General features: G+C 40.0%; 1 protein-coding gene across 7 annotated transcripts in view; it reads right to left on the reverse strand.

Moving 5' to 3' along the window:
- The window catches only part of znf462 (zinc finger protein 462), a 114,973-nt gene extending 91,698 nt beyond the window's left edge, over positions 1-23,275 (reverse strand). For 5 of the 7 annotated variants that reach the window (XM_067983489.1, XM_067983492.1, XM_067983491.1 and 2 more), the window contains exon 1: positions 23,062-23,275. The gene's annotated coding sequence lies outside the window, so the exon portion shown is untranslated. Of the gene's footprint in view, positions 1-21,992; positions 22,619-22,716; positions 22,766-23,061 lie in introns of those variants that run through there. The other 2 variants (XM_067983487.1, XM_067983488.1) reach the window with 2 other exon arrangements.
- Between the last annotated feature and the right edge of the window lie 698 nt (positions 23,276-23,973).

Raw genomic sequence — 23,973 nt, forward strand, 5'->3', positions numbered from 1 at the left:
GGTAGCAGTGACACTTTAAAAAAAGTGCATAGGCTAGGTTACTTTTAAAAATTAACTTATACTGGACGTCCAGTGGCATTTTACATGACACTTGTACTATTTATATAGTGTGACCCAACTAAGCTTTGGCTTTGCTATAGAGTAATAATCTCTAAGTTGCACTCCCAAGTATGCAGAGATAATATGGAGTCAGTTGGACTAACAAGGAATTTTAACAGGAGATCCAAACTTTCACAATGGAGTCTTTAATACTTTCACACATGACGCCTATTGCACATAAAGACTTGTTTTATTACACTGTCAGCCTTGTCCAAAGTCCAGTGATAATGCAGTCTTTTTCCTCCACACCAATTTTTCCATCTTGCAACACTGGGTTTATTTCGATATTATTTCATTACTTGAAATCCAGTGTGTAACTGAGCAAGGAAAAAATGTTTAAAAAAAAGTACCAAACATCCAATAAAGCAGATACTGTAGAAACATTGGAGGAAAATGTGGAATCAAGTTCTGGAAAGTACCACAGCACAGCGACCAAGGAACATTCCAGCACTGGTTGTCACCAATAGATGTTTCCACTTGTGGGGGGGGGGGGGGGGGGGGGGGGGGGAGTCCAAAACTAGAGGTCAGAAATATAAGATAGTCACTAATAAATCCAATGAGCAATTCAGGAGAAACTTCTTTACCCAGAGAGTGGTGAGAATGTGGAACTCACTACCACAAGGAGTAGTTGAGGCAAGTAGCATAGATGCATTTAAGGGGAAGCTAAATAAGCACACGAGGGAGAAAGGAATAGAAGGATATGCTGATAGGGTGAGATGAACAGCGGTGGGAGGAGGTTTGTCTGGAGCATAAACACCAGCATACACTTGTTGGGCCGAATGGCCTGTTTCCGTGAAGTATATTCTATGTAATTCTAAGTAATATTGCAGCAAGGAGCCAATGTCTTCCTTCAGTAGCAGAGGAGAGAAGAACATGGCAATAAAAAGGGAGGAAAGAACATTCTGGAGGTGTAAAGAATATGGATTACTTACAGCCCAGTCCTTGTGCCCTTCATGATTTTTTGGTTTCACCCTATAAACACAGGCAACAATAACCCAACCTCAAAAGGACTCTTCATTCTGGCTCAAATTGTGTTAAGTCCAGAATGGCATAAGAAACGTTTCTACATACACAGTACTATGCCACCACACCCATGGTAAGCAAATTTATCCAATTGTTTCAATTAAGCAAACATGAGAATGTATGGGAAGTGGGACTAATGCCCAGACAAACATTCCCATTAACAGTGTGCTAGTGTTAAAACAGTTGGATACTATGCCACAGTTTGATGACCTGAAAAACACCTCAAGATCAAATGAAGTTTCTCTGAAGTTACCCAAATTAAGTTTGTAGCTGGATAGTTTGCACCTTAAAAATAACACACTTTATAAAATTTGTACAAGGTAAAGGTACAATAAATTGAGGCACTGTGCCAATGCAGCACCGAATGAGTTAATTTAGTATCTTCCTCGACAGGAATGTCTCATCTCAGAATTACTCTTAACCCCATACTGTTCTCATTTTTGGAATGCTGCTTTGCCCTGCTATATTTTCCCTACTCTTGAATTCAACACAGCTACTGAAACACAAAGTGCTTCAGGAAGCATATGGTAACAGAACTAGGTCAACCATTAACCAAGCAAGAGGAAGTCCAACAGCATACACCCTACAGAAGGATTTTAATCTCCTCAGTGCGTGACCTTCACCAAAGTCATGCACTGTGCCACGGGAATGCCTGCTGAAATCCTACTGTGTCGTGTACACGCAGAGGGTTCAACGCATGAATATCCAACAGAAAAGCAGCTCAGCAAATGGAATCCAGCAAATATTAATCCATACAAGCATACATCCCTTTGGAATAAATATTTTAAAAGCCCAGTCATATTAAGAACAAACAAACCTTGAGAACTGTTTTCCCCATCAATGGAAAAAAAGAGTGAATCCTCACATTGGTTTTCCAGTTGATTTACTTTAATCGTCTAAAATATCACAGCTACAACTGTTAATCAACTTTTTTTTTTAAATAGAATTCTTCCCAAATCTAACCTCCTCCAGCTCTGCAATCCTCCGAGATCTCTGCATTCCTCCAATTCTTGCCTCTTGTGCATCGCTGATTTTCATTGCTCCACCATGCCTTCAGTTGCCTAGGCCCTAAGTTCTGGAATTCCCTCCCTAAACCTCTCTACCTCTCTCTCCTCCTTTATGATACTCCTTAAAACCTACCTCTTTGATCAAGCTTGTGGTCACCTGTCCTAATATCTCCTTATGTGGCTTGGTGTCAAATTTTGCTCCTGTGAAGTGCCTTGGGATGTTTTACTATGTTAAAGGCACTATATAAATGCAAGTTGTTGTTGTATTATTGGCCTGCATAAGCTGCATTGCGTCATTCTGACTTGCAGGCACATTAAACTAGCGACAACAATTACCATGAATCCCCCTTCTGTTGTTACAAAATTATCAGATCAGACTCAACTTCAAAAGGAAAGAAGCTTATCCACCAGGGGAATTTGCCTGCAAAGCCATTCTTCAGTTCTTTCTGACCTCAGCCTCTTATACTGTTCCAATGGAGCTCATTGGAAGTTCGAGAAAGCGGAGGTGCTGTTCCGATAAAGGTACTTTACAACCTTCTGAACTCAACATTGATTTCAATAACTTCAGATCATAACCACTGCTCCCATTTTTTCGTACAGCAGGTGCTGGTAATGGTTCTGATGTTGCCATTTACAGCTCCTCCAGACACATCTTTTGTTTCTTTACTTGTCCCATTACCACCCTCTATTCAGCTTGCACCATCATCCCTTTTGTCACTTAATGAGTGCTGCCCTCCACCCTATCACAGACCTTCCCTTTTGTTCTTTCCTCCCCGGCTCTGTAATTGATTATAAACTGTTAAAACTCAAACTTCTTACATTTCTGTCGAAGGGTCATCAGCCTGAAACGTTAACTCTGTTTCTTTCTCCACAGATGCTGCCTGATCTGCTTAGTATTTCCAGCATTTTCTGCTTTTACTTTTCTCTTGTTAGATAGATAAACAGTCTACTAATGCATCCCCCAATTCCCATGGGACAGATAAAACAGAGCTTTTTTAAAGGGATGTCAATTAAGAAATGCAATAAAAATGTGCAGTAAACTGTAAGATTAGAGGATAAATCATAGGATTGAAGAACTTTAAGATTATATGCGATCTACCAAAACCCTAACACACTGCAGAGAAAAAACTTGAAATAGACAAACCCTTTCGTAAGCTAGGGGAAATGCCACTTTCAAATCATCACACCAGCCAGCTACAAGGGAACTTTACTGTGCTGTAGGTTTTGGTACTAAAATTTAGTTTTGGTAGATCTCATATAACTTTAAAATTTTTCAATAGAATTGCCTATTAATAAATTGATCACTATGCCAAGACAAAACTCACCCATATTTTTTAATAATTGTTCCAGGAATTAATCACTTCAAAGTCTCCTCTCTTCCAAAGAAATCAAGCCCAACTTCCTCAACCTTTACTTAAATTCCTGATGCTCAGAATCAACTTGATGGCAGTAATCATCTCAGTTGCTAGTCTCTGCACATTCTCAAGGTCAATAACATCCTTACGGGTGATAAATATGCAAAGAAATTGTAGGGAACTGGTTACATATATGGGAAGGGTTTTATCTCACCATAGCGTTCCTACACATCGATCAGGGCTTTTAGCAGGCCCACCTGTCACGCAGACACCAATCCTCAACGAGACAACAACTTGCATTTATACAGCACCTATTACATAGTCCCAAGGCGCTTCACAGGAGCGTTATCAAACAAAATTTGACACCAAGCCACATAAGGAGATATTAGAACAGGTGACCAAAAGCTTGGTTAAAAAGGGAGGTTTTAAGGAGCATCATAAACGAGGAGAAAGAGTAGCAAGGCGGAGAGGTTTAGGGAAGGAATTCCAGAGCTTAGGGCCTAGGCAGCTGAAGGTACGGCTGCCAATGGTGGAGCGATGAAAATCGAGGATGTGCATGAGGCCAGAATTGAAGGAGCACAGAGATCTCGGAGAGTTGTAGGGCTGGGGGAGGTTACAGAGATAGGGAGGGGCGAGGCCATGGAAGGATTTGAAAACAAAGATGAAAATCTTAAAATCAAGGCATTGCCAGACCAGGAGCCAATGTAGGTCGGTGAGCACAGGGGTGATGGGTGAACGAGTCTTGGTGCAAGTTAGGATACGGGCAGTAGTGCTATGGATGAGCTCAAGTTTAGGGAGGGTGCAAGGTGGGAGGCTGGCCAGGAGAGAGAGCATTGGAGCAGTCGAGTCCAGAGGTAACAAAGCACTAAGTGTACCAGGCTTGTAATGATGAGCAACCAGATGCTCTGAGCAATAGGAAATTGGCTAAAAACAAAAACTTGCGGACAACGCTTGCAATAAGATACAAATCAGCTTTGGATGAACAGGAGCCAAAATGGCAAGAAACATGCTCACTGGTTCTGAACACAAGGATAGAGCACGCGAGAATGTAGTCAATAGAAAAGATGATCTCCCCTTAATGTGATTTGGAATTACGTCCTGAAAAAGACTCTCTCTTTTGTCTTAATGACAATGCTCTGATAAATCATTGGATTTTAACGTTGAACTAATAAATTTCATGAATTTATCACATGAAAAGCTAGCACCTTACCATATGGCTTTCTGTACAGTTGGACGTTAACCACTTTAGGGAGGTATCCTATTCAAGTGGCTCTTAGAGCCATAGAGTCCCGAAGTTGAGACATGTCAGCAGCAAGCTTGATCGGTGTGTCAAAACCCTGCGACAAGAAAAGGCATCTACATTCCAATCACTAATGTCATACAAGAATCATTATACTTGTACATGTGCCAGGTTATTACTGGAGCCATAACAGACGACGGAGGAACTGGTCCATTCTACACAGTACTTAATGGTGACTTTTACAAAAGGATTCCATCTATAGGTTTTCCCTCCATAACCTCTGGAGGAACCAGGATATTTTTCAGTAAGAATTGCATGTTGCCTTTAGATGTCAACCAAGTATGACCCAGTTACTTCAGATCTTCTGGGTGTAATATCAAACTGCTGACATTCTCACTTTGTAAGCCTGCATTTAGAGAAATCAAGAATCAGGCTTACCTGCTTTTGGAACAGAGAATTAGTTATACTCCTAGGCAGTCGTAACAAAACAGGACGTAACAAATATCCTCAGTGCATTGTGTTGTTCGTGGTGTTTAGTCACTGTTGGACACCCTGCAGCATGGTCCATGGTTGAATTGGTAACAACATAGCCCATTGGGAGACCCCAGAAACTGTTGAGTGCATCATTTGGTCATGTTGGGTTGGAGAGCTTCAAGCTGAAAGTCCAATAGCTAGGATGTCCTGCCGTGTTGTGTTCTACTGCGACCCTGGTCGGTCACTGGCAGCATGACTGGAGACTCAGTCAATGTGAACAAAGAACTGGAGGTTGTTGTCTTCTCCACGGGTGCTGGGATAGGTTGTCAGTAGATTCAAGACAACCATTCAAGAGAGGCTATCGTTGAGTTCCTCTGATATGCTCAGAATCGGAGACGCAAGATCTTGGAGACAACATTCGGTAACTTTTCCCACTTTTTTTTTTCCAGGCAGTTTGGGAATTGGGAGAAGGGTTTGAGTTTCTGCAGGCTGCTTCTAAACAGCAGCGAAAAGTAAACAGGAGAACGTATGCACATTGCTGGTTGTTTTTTTTCCCCGGTGTTAAACTTCTGGATCTGTAAGCTGCAAATCGGGATGCCGTTGAAACAGGTACAGAACACGCAAAATAACTGCAGGAACCCACCAAGGAATACTGAGCTAAAAGGGCAGACAACAAGACACACACGATGCCAGCCTGGGAGAATGTTAAGATAGGGAAATTCAGAACCACTTACAGAATAACTGAATGATTACAAGAGAGGTTAATTTTAACCTGGAAAAGGGAGAATTAGGAGTTAGGGAAAATTCTTTCCTTATCCTCATTCCCAAATAAAACTGGAGGTGGAATCTAGGTTTTAAAATTCACAATAAGAACTCCTCTGTCCAAGAATGCAAGTGGTCCACAACACCATCAGTCAAAAATTCCCATTTTGATTTGTCTCAATGTTGAATCTGGTGTACACAGCCTTCGTCCCACAGCAATTCCTCAGCAAAAGGGCCGAAACTTTTTTTTAAAAAGTGGTTTTTATCTTTAACTTCATTCTATATATAGTAGGCCATGATGGTAACTGAAACTAAGGACTAGTTTCATGCTGGTCTGACACCTCCCCTGCCAACCACTAAATTATGCAATTCTCACTGTGGGAAATCTGATATGGTGTCGGTTTTTAATCAATCTAGACAATCACGGTTTCTTCTACAAACCTAGATATTAACAAGTTTTGTGTAAACCAATTTTCTCCCAGCATTTTCTTCCCCTCAATTACCATTTGTATATTGCAGATGGTAGCTTGGGCCTATCATCTAACAGCTATATTCTTCTACAAACTTTTGCTTTGAGGACTGACCCAGTTTTCTCGAACAGTATTTACTTGGATGTTTCAAGAACAGACTACGAATCTTTTGAAAGCACCATCGCAAAACACATTTCAAACTAGAAGGCGTAAAGCGATTAACCCAGCATCAAAGCTGAAGGTTAGGCTAGGGCGTGTGGCCCAACTAAGAGTTCTATATACAAATGCACGGAGTACAAGGAATAAATTAAATGAACTACAGGTTCAAATTCAAATTGGAGGGTATGACATGATAGCTATTACTGAGACATGGCTGCAGGATGGTCAGGATTGGGAACTAAATATACCGGGTTATAAGGTCTATAGGAGAGAAAGGGAAAATGGAAGAGGGGGAGGAGCAGCCTTAGTGATTAGAGATGTAATCACTTCAATGATAAAGGAAGATATAACGAGAGGTAAGCAGCCAACAGAGACCTTATGGGTTGAATTGAGAAATAGGAAAGGATCTAAGACTATAGTGGGAGTTGTATATTGGACCCCTGGCAGCAGCTCTGAAGTGCTAGATTGTATAAATGCAGAGATTAGACAAGCGTGTAACAAAGGCATAGTGGTCTTAATGGGGGACTTTAACCTTCACATAGATCGGGAAAAGCAGACTAGCAACTGTCAGAAAGGTAGTGAATTTCTTGAGTGTGTCTGGGATAGTTTGCTACAGCAGTATGTCCAGGAGGCAACAAGGGGGCAGGCCATACTAGATTTAGTAATGAGCAATGAACCAGATTTAGTTAACGGCTTAACTGTGCGCGAACATCTATCCAATAGCGATCATAACATGATCGGGTTCAATGTAGTATTTGAAAGGGAAAAAAGTGAATCAGCTGCTAAGATTCTAGACTTGTGTAAGGCCGACTTCAATGGGATGAGACAGAGACTGTCCACAGTAAACTGGGCAAATCTGTTAATGGGTAACATGACTGAAATGTTTAAAGAAACATTTAACGTGATACAGAATCGGTTTATACCTCTGAGGGGCAAGAACTCTACTTGCCAAAAAAAACAGCCATGGATAACTAAAGAGGTACGGGACAGTATAAGACATAAGGAAAGGGCACACAAAAAGGCAAAAAATGGCACACATCCTGGTGAATGGGAAAGATACAAAGATCAACAAAGGGTCACAAAACAGATAGAAAGAGCTACAAAAAAAAGTATGAAAAGAAATTTGCAAGGGATATCAAAACCAATACGAAGAACTTTTATAGTTATATTAGGAAAAAGAGGGTGGTCAGGAGCAGCGTTGGCCCCTTAAAAACTGAAAGTGGTGATATTGTCATTGACAATGGGGAAATGGCAGACATGTTGAACAATTACTTTGCGTCAGTATTTACAGTAGAAAATGAAGATAGCATGCCGGAAATCCCAAGAAAACTAATATTGAATCGGGGACAGGGACTCGATAAAATTAACATAAGTAAAGCAACAGTAATGAAGAAAATAATAGCACTAAAGAGTGACAAATTCCCAGGACCAGATGGTTTCCATCCCAGGGTTTTAAAGGAAGTAGGTGAGCACATTGCAGATGCCCTAACTATAATCTTTCAAAGTTCTCTAGATTCAGGAACTGTCCCTCTAGATTGGAAAATTGCACATGTCACTCCGCTTTTTAAGAAAGGAGAGAGAGGGAAACCGGGGAATTATAGACCAGTTGGCCTAACATCTGTTGTAGGGAAAATGCTGGAGTCTATAATTAAGGATAGGGTGACTGAACACCTCGAGAATTTTTAGTTAATCAGAGAGAGCCAGCATGGATTTGTGAAAGGTAGGTCGTGCCTGACAAACCTGATTGAATTTTTTTGAAGAGGTGACTAAAGTAGTGGACAGGGGAATGTCAATGGATGTTATTTATATGGACTTCCAGAAGGCATTTGATAAGGTCCCACATAAGAGACTGTTAGCTAAGATAGAAGCCCATGGAATCGAGGGAAAAGTACAGACTTGGTTAGGAAGTTGGCTGAGCGAAAGGCGACAGAGAGTAGGGAAAGTGGGTAGATACTCACATTGGCAGGATGTGAATAGTGGAGTCCCGCAGGGATCTGTCTTGGGGCCTCAATTATTCACAATATTTATTAATGACTTAGATGAAGGCATAGAAAGGCTTGCTGATGACACAAAGATTTGTGGCATTGTAAGCAGTGTAGATGAAAACATAAAATTACAAAGCGATATTGATAGATTAGGTGAATGGGCAAAACTGTGGCAAATGGAATTCAATGTAGACCAATGTGAGGTCATCCACTTTGGATCAAAAAAGGATGGAACAGGGTACTTTCTAAATGTTAAAAAGTTAAAAACAGTGAAAGTCCAAAGGGACTTAGGGGTACAGATACATAGATCATTGAAGTGTCATGAACAGGTGCAGAAAATAATCAATAAGGCTAATGGAATGCTGGCCTTTATATCTAGAGGACTGGAGCACAAGGGGGCAGAAGTTATGCTGCAGCTATACAAAACCCTGGTTAGACCGCACCTGGAGTACTGAGCAGTTCTGGGCACCGCACCTTCAGAAGGACATATTGGCCTTGGAGGGAGTGCAGCATCGGTTTACTAGAATGATACCCAGACTTCAAGGGTTAAGTTACGAGGAGAGATCACACAAATTGGGGTTGTATTCTCTAGAGTTTAGAAGGTTAAGGGGTGATCTGATCGAAGTATATAAGATATTAAGGGGAACAGATAGGGTGGATAGAGAGAAACTATTTCCGCTGGTTGGGGATTCTAGGAGTAGGGGGCACAGTCTAAAAATTAGAGCCAGACCTTTCAGGAGTGAGATTAGAAAACATTTCTACACACAAAGGGTGGTAGGAGTTTGGAACTCTCTTCCGCAAACGGCAATTGATACTAGCTCAATTGCTAAATTTAAATATGAGATAGATAGCTTTTTGGCAACCAAAGGTATTAAGGGATATGGGCCAAAGGCAGGTATATGGAGTTAGATCACAGATCAGCCATGATCTTATCAAATGGCGGAGCAGGCACGAGGGGCTGAATGGCCTACTCCTGTTCCTATGTTCCTAAGCGAAAAGCATCCACTGAAAAAAACGATGATTTTTTTTTACTCCCCAGACCTGACAACAGAATTCCCTCCAAAGTGCAGATTATAAAACGTATGCTTATAACTCAAAAGTGCTTTGGGGGATGAGGTCACAGTAAGTGCATCAATTTACTTTCTATAGACCTCAACATTTGAACTGGTGCTGCATGTAAAATTATGGTAAGTTTTTCAGTTTTTGAATTCCCACTTTCTCAAGCTGTTAATTCTCTCAGAAACTGGAATGTTTGAAAAGTCCATTTCTGCTAATCAGTTGAGGAAGGAATTATTGCTCATATGTTAAATGTTTACTGTTCTTTGGCACGACAACAACTATATAGACTGTCCTAGCCTGGTAAATGTTTTCAATTTGATGATATCCTATTTTCAACTGCTCAATTGTCAGATTTTACTAGTAATTTCCTTAAGTTTCTTGCTCCCAGTTACCAATGAAGACATCTCTGATATATCTGCAGTTTTACATTTCAAACCGGAGGTTGCGATAAAACTGCACTGCGCAGCTTGGGGAATACAAATAACAATCTTTGGAAAAAGTCTTAACATACAGCGCAGTAAATTATGGAGAAAGCCAAGCGATCGTATTGGTGCCGATCTGGCAACTTTACACTAAATACCTCAGTGGCAGTGCAGGCCTGGCATGTGCAGTGAAAAGAGCCACTATTTTGTCACAGTGTACTTCATACTCTGGAGGACACGATGATTGCCAGAGGCACATCATGCAAAGATCCCTCGCCATAGAAACTGATGGTACAAAGCATCAATGCTGTTAGCGAGGTGCGGAGTCAGCTGGCACAGCATGACAATGGACCTTCACATGCATTCAGGGGTTTACAGAGCTTCTAATGGCACAAAGAGATGGTGCATTGTCTGTGTGCACAAGCCTGAGATGTTGTACGACAGGAGCAGCATACAGATGAGTGGCAGTGAGACACTGCACTATGTAGAATGCAAATAACTACCATTACTTGGGAGTGCTCCTGGAAACAAAGACATTGTATTATGATGCATTTCCTTTCCCAAGTGCTCTCATTCTTACCATATATAGTGCCTCCCTCAAATAGCTGAGAGAGCTCAGCGTACAGGCTGCACTGGTGCAGACTTCTAAATCTGTAGGACAATGAAAAAGGGCCATTTTGTTTGAGGCAATTTGAACCTTAATGCCAATTTTTCTTCACTGAGGTGAGATGTCCTTATCTGCACCAAATAAATCAACATTTGCAAAAAGATCTCACTCAGGGAGGGGTCAGTTATTAGTGCCAAGCCACAAAACCAAATCAAACTTCTGACCATAGTAAAGTGGGAAAGATGACTTTATTGCTAGTGAGATAGTTTCACTACAAATGGTCAAAATCTAAGAGAAAGGCTTGCATTTATGTCACGCCTTTCACAACCTCAGGACATCCCAAAGAGCTTTACAGCCAACGAAGTACTTTTGAAATGTAGTCACTGTTGTAATGTAAGAAATGCGGCAGCCAATTTGCGCACAGCAAGGTCCCACAAACAACAATGTGATAATGACCAGATAATCTGTTTTAGTGATGTTGTTTGAGGGATTAATAATGGCCAGGACACCAGGGAGAACTTCTTCCAGTGGTATCATAGGATCTTTTACATCCACCTGAGAGGGCAGACGGGGCCTCAGTTTAGTCTCATCTAAAGCACTACCTCAGAACTGGCACCAGGAGTGTCAGCTTAGAATTGGTGTTCAAGTCCCTGGAGCGGGACTTGAACCCACGACCTACTGGCTCAGAGGCAGGATTGCTACCCAAGTTTATGCAGGAGACTCATGCACTATTTTTTTTAGAAACTTTGCTGATCAAGTTATATTAGAAGTGAAGATGAGGCAATTTGGAAATTGCAAAACATGGAATGAGGATTGCCTTCAACCCCAGAAAAATAATCGCCCAAAAAACTAAAAGTTCCCACACGGTGACGCTAATCGCAGCGCAAAACAGTGGCAAAGATTTCTCTAGAAACCAGGGCCACAAACACCTACAGTACATTAAGTGAGGATTATACATGGGGCACTATCCATTGACAAATGTCAAGCATTTTACAGTCGCACAACTTCTTTACACATTCTCCGAATCCATAGAATCTTACAGCACAGAATGAGGTCATTTGGCCCATCGTGCCTGTGCCGGCTCTTTGAAAGAGCCAACCAATTAGTCCCATTCCCCGCTCTTTCCTCATAACACTGCAAATTTCTCATTTTCGAGTATATATCCAATTCCCTTTTGAAAGTTACTATTGAATCTGCTTCCACCGTGCTTTCAGGCCGTGCATTCCAGATCATAACAACTCACTGTGTAAAAAAAACAATTTCTCCTCATCTCCCCTCTGGATTTTTTGCCAATTACCTTAAATCTGTGTCCTCTGGTTACTGACCCTCCTGCCAGTGGGAATAGTTTCTCCCTATTTACTCTATCAAAACCACTCAATGTTGAACACCTCTACTATATCTCCCCTCAACCGTCTCTGCTCTAAGGAGAATAATCCCAATGTCTGTGCATATTGACGGCAAAATGTAAAAAGATTTTTTTTTAAATTAAATTTGATTTGATCCATTTAATAGAACAAAAGGTCTCTTCAAACCATTTATATACCTTGTGTTAACCAAACCTATCTGAAACTTACATGTAGCTAACGTACTTGGCAGGCCAAGTGTCCATTTATCAAGCTCAATATTACCTTCAGGCTTAGAATGAGAACTCTTACGAGGCAGGTTCTGACACAATATAATTCAGAAATGATGCCAGACTTTGAGTACAAAAGCAGACATATACATTTGAAATACAATCAGAAAGCCTTAATTCGTCTTGGAGCAGCCCCATTTGAAAGGGTAGCAAGTCCCATACATCTCCCTCCCGTATCCCCCTCCATAAAAATAAATTAAACAAAAAAAAAAGTGGCTCTTTAATCTGCAACAAGCTTTTTGTCTTCAAAGTACCTATGAGGATAGAAGCAGAAAGAAACCATTTCAACCCATCATCCCCACCTTCTCACCATATCCCTCAATCCCCACCTTCTCACCATATCCCTCAATCCCCACCTTCTCACCATATCCCTCAATCCCCTACATACCCACCTTCTCACTATATCCCTCAATCTCCTTCTCCAGAAACATATGCAAAACCATTTTGTCTCTTTCAACGATCTTCCATGGTAATTCACTCAGCAATGATTGTCCTATAGGTGCAAAACTTCCAGTTCACTTCCCTTTTTACTATTGCCCATCATTTTAAACCATGTACCCCACTATTTGAACCCTTCAACATGACCATGTGACAATTTTTTTTAAAAACCTATTGGCAATTCACAATATTCTCACTTTGTCCACCATTTGAGATGCATTTGTACCTGTGTTTCACATTACAAGTAACAACAATAATACTGCTCATGCATACGTCATACCGACAAGTTAATAAGCCCAAGAGCTATTGGGCATTTTACCATGGATCTCAGTAGGAGCAAACATAATAATTTAGATTAATAACACATTCATCAACACTCAAATTCAATGTTTTTAAATGAAGCTATAACAACTCTCATGTTATAAAAAGGTGCGCATGGAATATGGTGAGCAGAGAAATTTGAAATAAATGAGAAATTCAAAATAATTAGTTGAAGACAAGTGTGAGTAATACAACAAAAAAGAGAAAAGGACTTCACTATCGAGGCATGCCTCTTTAGAAGTGGCACAGACAAGAAGCCAATTCAATCATTGAATGATACAGCACAGAAGGAGGCCATTTGGCCCATCGTGCCTGTGCCTGCTCTTTGGAAGAGCTATCCAATTAGTCCCACTCTCCTGCCCTTTCCCCGTAGCCCTGTAAATCTTTCCTTTTCAAGTATTTATGCAATTCCCTTTTGAAAGTTATGACTGAATCTGCTTCCACCAACCTTTCAGGCGGTGAATTCCAGATCATAACAACTCGGTCAAATCAGTGCTTTTTGCTCTGGATAGGATTTTAATTGTATTTTTACTTTTGGGCTGATGTACAGTATATACTTTAAACTACAGCTTTACAATGCACTCCAAGCAGGACTATTTTACACAATTCCATTTTATGCAGCGTGACACACAGACGGGAGTAAGTTTTTGATAACACAGTCCCACGATTTGTTTAATTTATTCAACATTTAATGTTCTATTGTGCACTACAGATGCTATATCAACAGAATATTCAACAGGGAGGTGTGGAATATAGAATTGCCTTTACTCCCAAGGATCTTTACAACAACCAAAACTTGCACAGAAAACCCCATACCTAATCTCATACCTAAACCCCAAACCTCATCACCAAATGAGAGCAGTTTCACAACCATGTTTCTCAACTGTATTTTCTTCTGGAAGCTTTGGCAGATGGCATTGTATGAAAATTGCTTTCAACTTCAAGCTGTGTTTTCCAAAAAAAATTTTTTTTTTTAAGTTTTTTTAAAACTTTGAGCAAATTCATCCTATATATTTTTAAAAATCGTTCTTACTACAAATACTTGAGGGGGAAAGTTTTGCAGGGCTATGGGGAAAGGGCAGGTGAGTGGGACTAATTGGATAGCTCTTTCAAAGAGCCAGCACAGGCACGATGGGACGAATGGCCTCCTTCTGTGCTGTATGATTCTTTGATTCTGGAAGATTTCCTGAGGTAGCAGTGGCCAATTTGAAAATGGCCAGGGGAGGAGAAAGAATAATGACTGCTTGGCCTGTCAGACATACCATAAAACAAAGGTCCCTAGGCAAGAGTTGGGTTTCCAAGATTTCAGGCATGTGGAATTTTCAACTCCTGAATCCTGCAATTGTTGTCAGAGAAACCTGCCCTGTTATTTAGGTACAGAATCTTCCAAACATACAGTAACTAAGCATAATGCATCCGCAGTTCAGAAAATGGAGTGCTTGTATCAAAGATTTTTTTTTAATATAAAAGTTTTGGCCTCTCTCGTTTAGTTGATTGCAACTTCTCAGGAAATTCGTTCCTCTTTGCAGCAATTGCAGGATTTTGTACGTGATTTGTGGCAGTTGTTTTAACTCTATGGGAGGAAACGACTATTCCCAATGTCCATCAGTTTAGTCCAGTCTGATGTATGAGCATCCACAGGTACAGGTCTTGTACTGGTCTATCGGAGGTTAATGAATAAAACTGGGAACGGTGTGGGAGTTGGAGCAAGATACAGGATTTGCTGTGGTAACAACTTGTCCTGACAATGCAGGTCCAGTCCCTGCACAAAGACCCACATAGAATCATATAGCACAGGAGGAGGCCATTCGGCCCATCTTGCATGTGCCGGTTCTTTCAAAGAGCTATCCAATTAGTCCCATTTCCCTGCTCTTTCCCCGTAGATCTGCAAATTTCTTCTTTTCAAATATTTATCCAATTCTCTTTTGAAAGTTACTATTGAATCTGCTTCCACCGCCCTTTCAGGCAGTGCATTCCAGATCATAACAACTCACCGCGTTAAAAAAAAATTCTCATTTCCTCCTGGTTCTGTTGCCAATTACCTTAAATCTGTGTCCTCTGGTTACCGACCTGCCTGCCAGTGGAAACAGTTTCTCCCTATCTACTTTTATCAAAACCCTTAATGATTTTGAACGCCTCTATTAAATCTCCCCTTATCCTTCTCTGCTCCAAGGAGAACAATCCCAGCTTATTCTCAAATGGTCCAGTGTTTACTTTGGCAACATTTCTCACAAGTATTTAGTATTCCACCAGTAAATGCTAATTGAATTAATGGTTGAGTCAGATCTTGTACCTCTGGATCACTAAACTGACACCTTTGACAACGTGGGTTATGATCCGACAGTAAAATAACATGAAAACCTAAATGATAGAAATCACCCATACTCTCTAAGTTAGATACTCATCCCAGAGCATTTAAGTTCCCAATAATGACAGTTAAAGCAAATGCAATTTCTGCTGTATATTGGTAAACAAAGGCTTTCGCTTCTATCAGGTGGATTAGTGTTGATTTAACAATATCATACCGTTCCTTTTCACAGAACAGATAAAATATCCTGTCCGCCCCATCCACTAACGCCGAGCAGTGCGACTCAATATCTAATCCGCATGCACTACACATTTCAAACAGGTTTGTGAAGCTGGGCACATTACTATGCTGCATGTAAATTACCCACCAGCTTCTGAACTTTGAACAATTCCACCAGCACACTTGAGATAAAATATGGGATCTGAAGATAAGAACTTTAATTATTCTTCCCCAACTGCTTGCTAATTCTGTCCCACTCCCTATTGCTTTAGGAAAATTCTTCCTCAAATTAGCAATAAAACCCCATCTCATGCAAACCGCTTACCATCATTTTTTCATTCCAATTCATTTTTGTTTTATTAGCCCAAGGAATGCTGCCCATATCTGGCTCAATGCTATAGAAGCATACCACCAGGAATCTACTTCGTTGACTAGATTTTTATTTGTGTTTAGGAAGGTGGGGAAATGGACTAGGAGAGTTACTGGACAATAATGTACAAGCAGGTTTCAAAAAAAAAATACACGATTGCTACTGTGACTCCCAGCACTGAATTTTTATTAAAACCGTGCAGTAGTTTTGCAAATCTTAAGTCAATGCAAACAAAAGGAAATGGTTTAGAGAGCAGGGGGGAAAAGGGTAACTACATGAAGTGGTCCTTTCATGAACTGATTTTTCTTTCCTTCATTGAAAATAAAATTTGAACAGTTTTGCAATGCGTTTAAAAGAAATTATTCCTAACATTAAGTTCAGCAATGCAATGAAATACCCTACAGTTTTTTTTTGTGCTGGTTTCAAACCCCCTGCAACCAAACTATAATCTGCTGAGATGAAATGGCTGCCTGCTTTCTGCCAAGTCAAGTTCTTCATGTAGACACTACACCGTTCTATGTGGAACCACCCCCCAGCTGCTACTGCCCAACAGTTTTATCTCCTGCGTCACAACCCTGGCAGCAGGCTTGCTTGCACTGCAGATCAGAGGCCCCATTTTGCAACTCTCCAGATGCAGATCTTTTTTTTTAAAAAGCAGAGAACACGACCACACTTCTCTTGTTAGATCCCCACGAGCTCTTTGTCAAAATCTCGGTACGCTACCCATCTTAGAAAGTCAAAAAGTAAAATTTTTTTTTGCAACCTTGGATAAAATGTAGGACAGTGTAGATTACCCAAACACTGTATCTTATTTCTGTGACAATAATCACTGGGTGCTTTCCCAGCCAGTGACATCAATCACCAATTCCATTATTTCCTTTAAAGGGGCAGCTCACTATGCGTGGACTTGCAGGATCAGTTTAATCCAAATGATGAGAAGTACAGCAGATTGCTTAACACTTCCTATCTTCTGCTGAACAAATATGGACAATTGGAGATCTAAAATACAATCATTTTCATATTTAGGAGACTCAATCCTTCCATTAAGAGTGCAGTTTTAGAGTCATATCTCAATCCCCATTTTCCGTTTTGTATGAAACAAAACAGATTTCTATTGGCAATTGTCCAGATGCTTGGAATCCAGTTTGACAAGATTTGGTGGCTCCTCATTTTTTTTGTTCCTTTTTATGCATCAAGCTAGTCTGCACACCCTTTATGCAATTGATCAGAAATTTTAACTCCACGTTTGCACCAGCTCTAACCAGATTCCTGAAGAGAAGTTCTAATGCAAGATTCAATCACGTTCTTTGATATTTGAGATGTTTACTATGGATAAACATGCTTTCCCAGATCAAGATAATTTAACCCATGGATGTTGTTACTGTAGGATTCCAATCCTTTATTTTAGAAGGTTACCAGCTTCCATTTACTAGAACATTCTTTGAACATCCAGACAACATGGAGGCAATTTTTTTTAAGCAAATGTCATGTTTACCTGGAATTCATCTCTACTGTGCAAGTCTTTATAAACTTGTGCTACACATTATTTAGTCTTCTGCTGAAAGTCTCTCTAATCAACAGTCTTTATCTGAAGAACAGTACCCTCTCAGATTAGTTCCAATGTATAATGTGGAAAAGCAGCCATACACAATAATGGATTTCCCTAATCACGACTCTTTTCACTTTCCACCTCCTTCCTTTTAACCCTTTCCCATCACTATCCTTTGTGTAACTGTTGTGTTGCTTGTTATCAATGAAAAATGTAGATCAAATGTGGGAAAAGGGTTAAGTGCCAAGAGGAATTCATTCCTGGTCTTCAGATTACAATCTTAAAAACTTAAATAAAACCAGGCATATGCAAAAAAAAACATATGGTCACCTGGAAATTCTTTCTAACAGAGCCCAGGCAGATTAAATACATGGTTTCACAATTTTTTTTGAGTGGATTATTTTGGGCAGTGGAGGGATGATAGTAGAAAAATGATGCAATTTAAATTTCTGCGCACCATTCCAGTACAGAATAACTGCTAGCTCCACTCTACAAATTGCTCTGTTTGGTTCTGGTTTAAATTAGGAAGGAAAGAACCTCAAAAAGTATGAATGAAACAAAGCAACCTTTCTCAAGATTGGGATAAAAACAAAAAATAGTAAATACTTTTGAAGTCATACAGCAAGAAGATAACTCTTCTCAAAGTGCAACACCAAAAAAAATAGCAATGAAATACAATTTACATGAAGCTGTTAAATTAAGACACAAAGGATCTGTCCATATTGTGACTGCACAAATATTTTTGATACACATGACATTCTGTGACTCCCACAACAAACAAACTTTCAGCCATTAACTATCAGTCCCAAAACTTTTGACCACATTGGGCGATTCACCATTCATTAGCATCTATGATGTTGGCTAACAAACAGTCTTCATCTCATCTCCCAACTAGAAACTAAAAGTGATGCCCTACAAACCTAAAAAAGAAATATAAAATCTTTCTGTCCATGAAAAGATCGCATTTCCATTATTTGACAACAAAAATCTTGGAGGAACGTTTTCAACTAGCTTGCACACAACCTGAAGATGTTTCATCATTATTTACTTTGATTTAATCTGCCATTCTTAGGGATTTCATTAGTCTATAATGAGAGACTTTATAACAACTGAAACAGTTCCAGCAGGCAGGATGAGACCACTGTCTATACATGTATTGAAACTCAGGAAACATGCCTTCTGAACAATTAGGTTACAACCATTACAGATCTCAACAGGCTGCAGTCTTGGATAGTCTGAACCACCATCTTGTGCTAAGCTCATTGGAAAGCACCCAAAAAATAATTCATGGAACTGAGAGAAACTCATCTTTAAGCAGTCCAAGTCATGGACAAAACAATCAATCATATGACTCAAGTGCCCACTGGGGACCTACATATTGCATCCCTGTTTCACCAGATTCTCGAGCTACAACCTTTCTCCTTCTGCAATACCTCATATTCAGAAAATAAATTTTTACATTTTTCTTGCTCTCCTGAGATTAAGTCTTTCCACTGCATTGTTAGAATTCTCAATCAAGTGAGAGCCCATTGAAGTTGGGCACAGAATAAAGTCTGAAAGCTCAGCTCTTCAAGACTAATATCCATGTCTGTTGAGAAATGCTTGAGAAATTGCAGAAAGATAGCTTATTATATACAATAAAAAATGTTGTCTTAAGTTTAATCTAATTCTGACTTGAAAATTATACATTTTTGCACAATGCACTGAGCATCTCAAGTTGGTGCAGAGCAAGCATTGTGAACAGAAAATAAAATAACCCAGAAGAATGCAAACAATGCAAAAAGGCTATGAATAATGCAGTTTCCCACTTGCATTAAAAAATTAACATAGTTTATCAATACAAGTTGGCATCATTGATAACATGGTCAATGATCACTTTCCTTTTGGTTTATTTGGGAGGATTTTTTAAGGTCTAAGTTACCTCGCTTGACGGTTACAAGAAGCCCACTTAAGAGCAATTACTTTTAAACAGCAATTTCAACCCATGTACCCATGTTCACAATCTGGAAACAATGCAATGACCACAATCAGTTAAAGCGCAAGATGTGGAAAATCCTAATAGCTCTCAAGAGGAAATTACTACTGTACTTCATAAACTAGCCAGCAACATTCTACTGCAGAAAGATCTAGCAACTGTCTTTGTTCACAAGACAAAGCATAGTTTCAGATAAAAGAGGTTTAAAAGAACATGGTACAACAGTTGCAAAATTGAAGCCCAAAATATTTGACTCAACTATCTCATACAGTATTTGCAAATTTGTCCAACATTTTTACAAGTTAGTTTCTTGCTACAAACAGATGAACTGCGTGCTCTAACCTTCTCTCAAAATTAAGTCCATCCTGTGACCTACCTTAGTTTTACTTCCAGTCACAAGGTGCTTTCAGATCTCAAGCTGCCATGTGCGGACACTAAAGTTCCGTAGATGTTGCAAAAGTAAATCAGAAATCTTCAGTTACCAATATTACTTGCGTATTTTTAAAATTGAGAGGATATAGAACACAAAAAATCAAAAGCCCCTGTAATGTTCTTCAAAGTTCTGGAAGTTTCCATGCATTGCCACCCTCTTTAAATGAAACACTGCATTTGTGTCTTCTGAAGTTTTGAAAAATAATTCAAGCTTCTAAACCAGAGATTCCCAAAGATCTAGGTTCATTCTAGAACAGCACATCCTAAGAACTATCCATTTTCCAAAACAATCCCTATTCCTCTAGAACATATATTCAAAAATCTATCACAGTATTTTCCCCCAGAAATCAGGTACATAATTTACTATCTTAGTTTTTCTATACTTTGTTTAGGTTATAAAGGTTAAACTTACATTAACACATTTTTTTAAAAAAACTATGAACACACATTTATTTATACCCAGTAAAGTCAACATTGGTCCAGGAATCACAAGAGTTCCAGAATGTAGGAAAGGCCCACGGTGAAAATGATAATTACCTTGCCCTATTGTATCTGAAGCCAATTATTTTACAAAAACTGTTCTGCTTTTGGGTACAAAAGGACCATTAGGTCATAAAAAGCCAACAGTTTTTATTTCATCTCTAAACTAGCCTTCTGTTTCCACTCCATTATCAGAAGTTGAGAAACTCCTACAGAACCAGCACATCCACATGAGGCAGTTACTCTTATAAATAAAACTGTTACCAAGTAGCTAACCAGATTCTTAAGATAATTTGCATGATCCTGCAAAATTTTGCGTTCTCTTCAAATAAACCAGGCCTTCCCTTTTGAATGTGCACCAACACAAAAACGTTTCACACTTCCATTGAAGAACTGGTGATTCTCTAATATGACATTCAATAAGTCCTGGTCATCACATTAAAATAGGAGAAATCTCTCCAAAATGTCTACCTTTTAGGAGAATCCATTGAGAAAAACCAACATTGATTCATAAGGCACTATGGCATTTTAATTTCAAACAGGAAGGTATTATGAGTAATTAAACCCAATTTGCTCAGGGAAATTGCCCACATGATCTCCAACAAACAGAGTAGGAAATGCCAGAAGTTTACAACTATTCTGGTGAGAACACTGCAGTTTCAAGATCTATGCAACCATGTTGTACAGCAAAAGGAACTGAGTAGATACAAGACCAGAGCACATCTCCCAATTCTATGACCAACAGCTCTTCCCCTCTACCCCAGGAGGAACTCTACAAGCTATTTACAAACAAACTTCCAGTTCAGAAGCAACTTCTCTACATTTATGCAAAAAAGGACACCAGAACTTGGTAGTCTCAACATAGGCAATATTCTTGTTTAAACATCCTCTTCACTGTTCCTTGGTACCTTTTTGTTCAAGTCATAAATAATCTTCATATATGAAGTTCATTTTCTCCTCAGCACATTTTGAAATACTATCATAACACTTGATTTTTTTTGCTGATTCAATGTGATTTTATATTTAATGGTCATCTAATAGTCATGATCCAGCTCATTTTAATTACTGACATTCACATATTGCTGCCAGTATAACAATAATGTCTGGTGGATACATAGATAGAATAAAAATCTCAGTCAATACCGATTACTTTAAAAAAGGTTCACTATAAATTCTAGCAACCCATGGAAGAAATACCACAATGTTCTCAAATTACTGCAGGCCTGGGCTTAATTGTAACTGAACTACAGCAGAAACTAATCTAAAAAATAATTAAGCTCAACAATAAGGTTCTCAGAATGCTGTATTTTTTGATCATAGAGATCCTTCAAAACTAAAGGCTTCTCTGTCCTTGAAGGTTTCACAAGAAACATCAAAAAACTACCACATTCTGAATTATCCCTTTTAGTCCATCTTTCCATATCATTGACAGGATCTACCTTCAGAGAAGAAAGAATTTCACATTTCCAACAAATGTCAAATGCTTTTCAAATCATCCAACACAATGCTTAAAAGATTTTCCCTGACCACAGAAACAGATCACCAGAACCTAAGGTCACAACTAAATCAAATTGGAAAGGAGTTTTAAAAAAATCTCTCCCTTACCAAGGTATCTCATTCTCCTCCAGAATGCTGTGCTGAAGCTGTTTCTTTCTCCACCATTTTCTGTTTTTTTTTGAAGGACAATGCCATGGGCCTACCTGAATGTAAGAGCTCACAAGAGGGATCTCTGGCGCTTCCAGTGGTAGCAACATCTAAAGACCAAGCAACCGTTCTTCCTTCACACAACTCACTCCCTAGAGCGGTGTTTAAATAAAAAATGGCTTCACATCAGGCTAAAGGAAGAGTCATTCCTATGGACCCTCATGGAGAGGAGGGAGGGAGGGGGTCCTCCACATCAAAAAACCTTGCGTTTCAAGTCAAAGGGAAGAGAGAGATAGACCTTCAAGGGGGGAGGGAAGCCACGCGGGTCTGGGGCAGGTTTAGGAGAGGAAAGAAACTCAGAGAGGGGGGAAGGTGGCCTATGAGGAAGTGCAATGGTTTCCAGCCCTGGCCGTTGTTGCCGCTGCCTTTGTGTCTAGACTTGGACCAGCTGCACAGCAACTGAGGAGCAACTCGAGAGCTTTAATGGAGAGAGAAACGGAACTGCTCCTCCTGTCCCCCCTCAACAAAACCAAAGCCTCTCCCCCGTTGCAATGGCTTCTCCGCCAGCTTAAAGAGAGAGAAAGAAAGAGAGAGAGAGAGAAGCACTTTCCTTTCTCAACTCAGGGAGAGAAAAAGCCACACAAGAAACACCTCAAAAAAACAGAAAAACAAAGAGAATAATCACCTCTTCCACAAGCACAATGTCTTGAGAGTTCCTCCCCCTTCCTCGAAACCTAGTGATCCAATGCAACAAGAAGAGGAAATCATGACAATGTAGGTAGTTGGAGAGATCTGGCTATGGCTACGTGCCTGCCATCAACGCTCCTAGTCCTCCCTAGTCCTTCAGACCTCCCTCCTTTCTCTCTCTCTCTCTCTCTCCACACACACACACACACAAGCCACCCCCACACCACCAAAGAAGGGAAGAAAGGGAGAGAACAAAAAAAAACGAAATGCGAGCCCGGCTCTAAACTAATGAATCAACGAAGAACTTTGAGGAGCAATATTATCCCCGACGGGATTCACTTACACACAAGGAGGATGTCCTACTCGCTCTCTCTCTCTCTCTCTCCCCCTTTCTTCCCCCGTTGCGAGCTCAACGCTTCTCTTTCTTTCTTTCTCTTCCTCCCCGGCTTTCAGTTGAAAGTTCTCCTCATGTGTGTTGTGTGTGCAGGATCTTACAGGATCGCCATCTTTCCGCTCCTTGCTTGCCGCTAAACTGCAGATGACCTGATCTGTGACGGGCACTAGAAGAAGAAGGAGAAAGGAGAGAGAGAGAGAAAAAAAAGTTGATGACAAAGCGCTAGTGGTGGTGGTGGTAGGTGGGGGGGTGTCTTGGTTAAAGAGTTGAGTACACCAGCCACAGGGGGAGAAGGAGGACAAGGCTTCCTCAGGCAATGTGCCAATCTAACAGGTGCCAGGGACAATCATTTTAACCCAATTTGGGAGGGAGAGAGAAAAAAAAAGCATGACATATATAACTAATCACTGGAGAGAGAAAAAAGTTTTGATCTCCACTGATAATTGCTTCATTCCAGTAAGTAGCAAGCTGAGGAATTGTTGAATCTTCCAGCGATGTTTGGGAGATCCTCTATGTCAGTATTTTTTTTTAAATGATTAATAAAAAAAATAATACCTGGGCAATTTGAGAAGTTCCTTGCATGTCTATATGTGACTTTTTTTTTAGAAAAAAAGAAACTTCTGCTGAGACACACTTTTTTTTCCCTTCCCTGCCGGTGGAAGTGAACTAGTCGGTGACGTAAGTCGCTGCCCAAAGAGATAAATTGAGGAGGTCCTGCCCAAGTGTGTGACTTTGGTATTTTCCAGCTAAAAGTGTCTTGGACAAGTTAGTTGCACCCCCCCCCCCCCCTCCCAATCTGGATCCCGCGGTAAAATGCTGAATGCACAGGGAAGAAGCTTGAGAGTATTAATCATAACTAGT

This window comes from Heptranchias perlo, chromosome 4, assembly GCF_035084215.1.
Source record: "Heptranchias perlo isolate sHepPer1 chromosome 4, sHepPer1.hap1, whole genome shotgun sequence".
In the NCBI taxonomy this organism is placed as follows: domain Eukaryota; kingdom Metazoa; phylum Chordata; class Chondrichthyes; order Hexanchiformes; family Hexanchidae; genus Heptranchias; species Heptranchias perlo.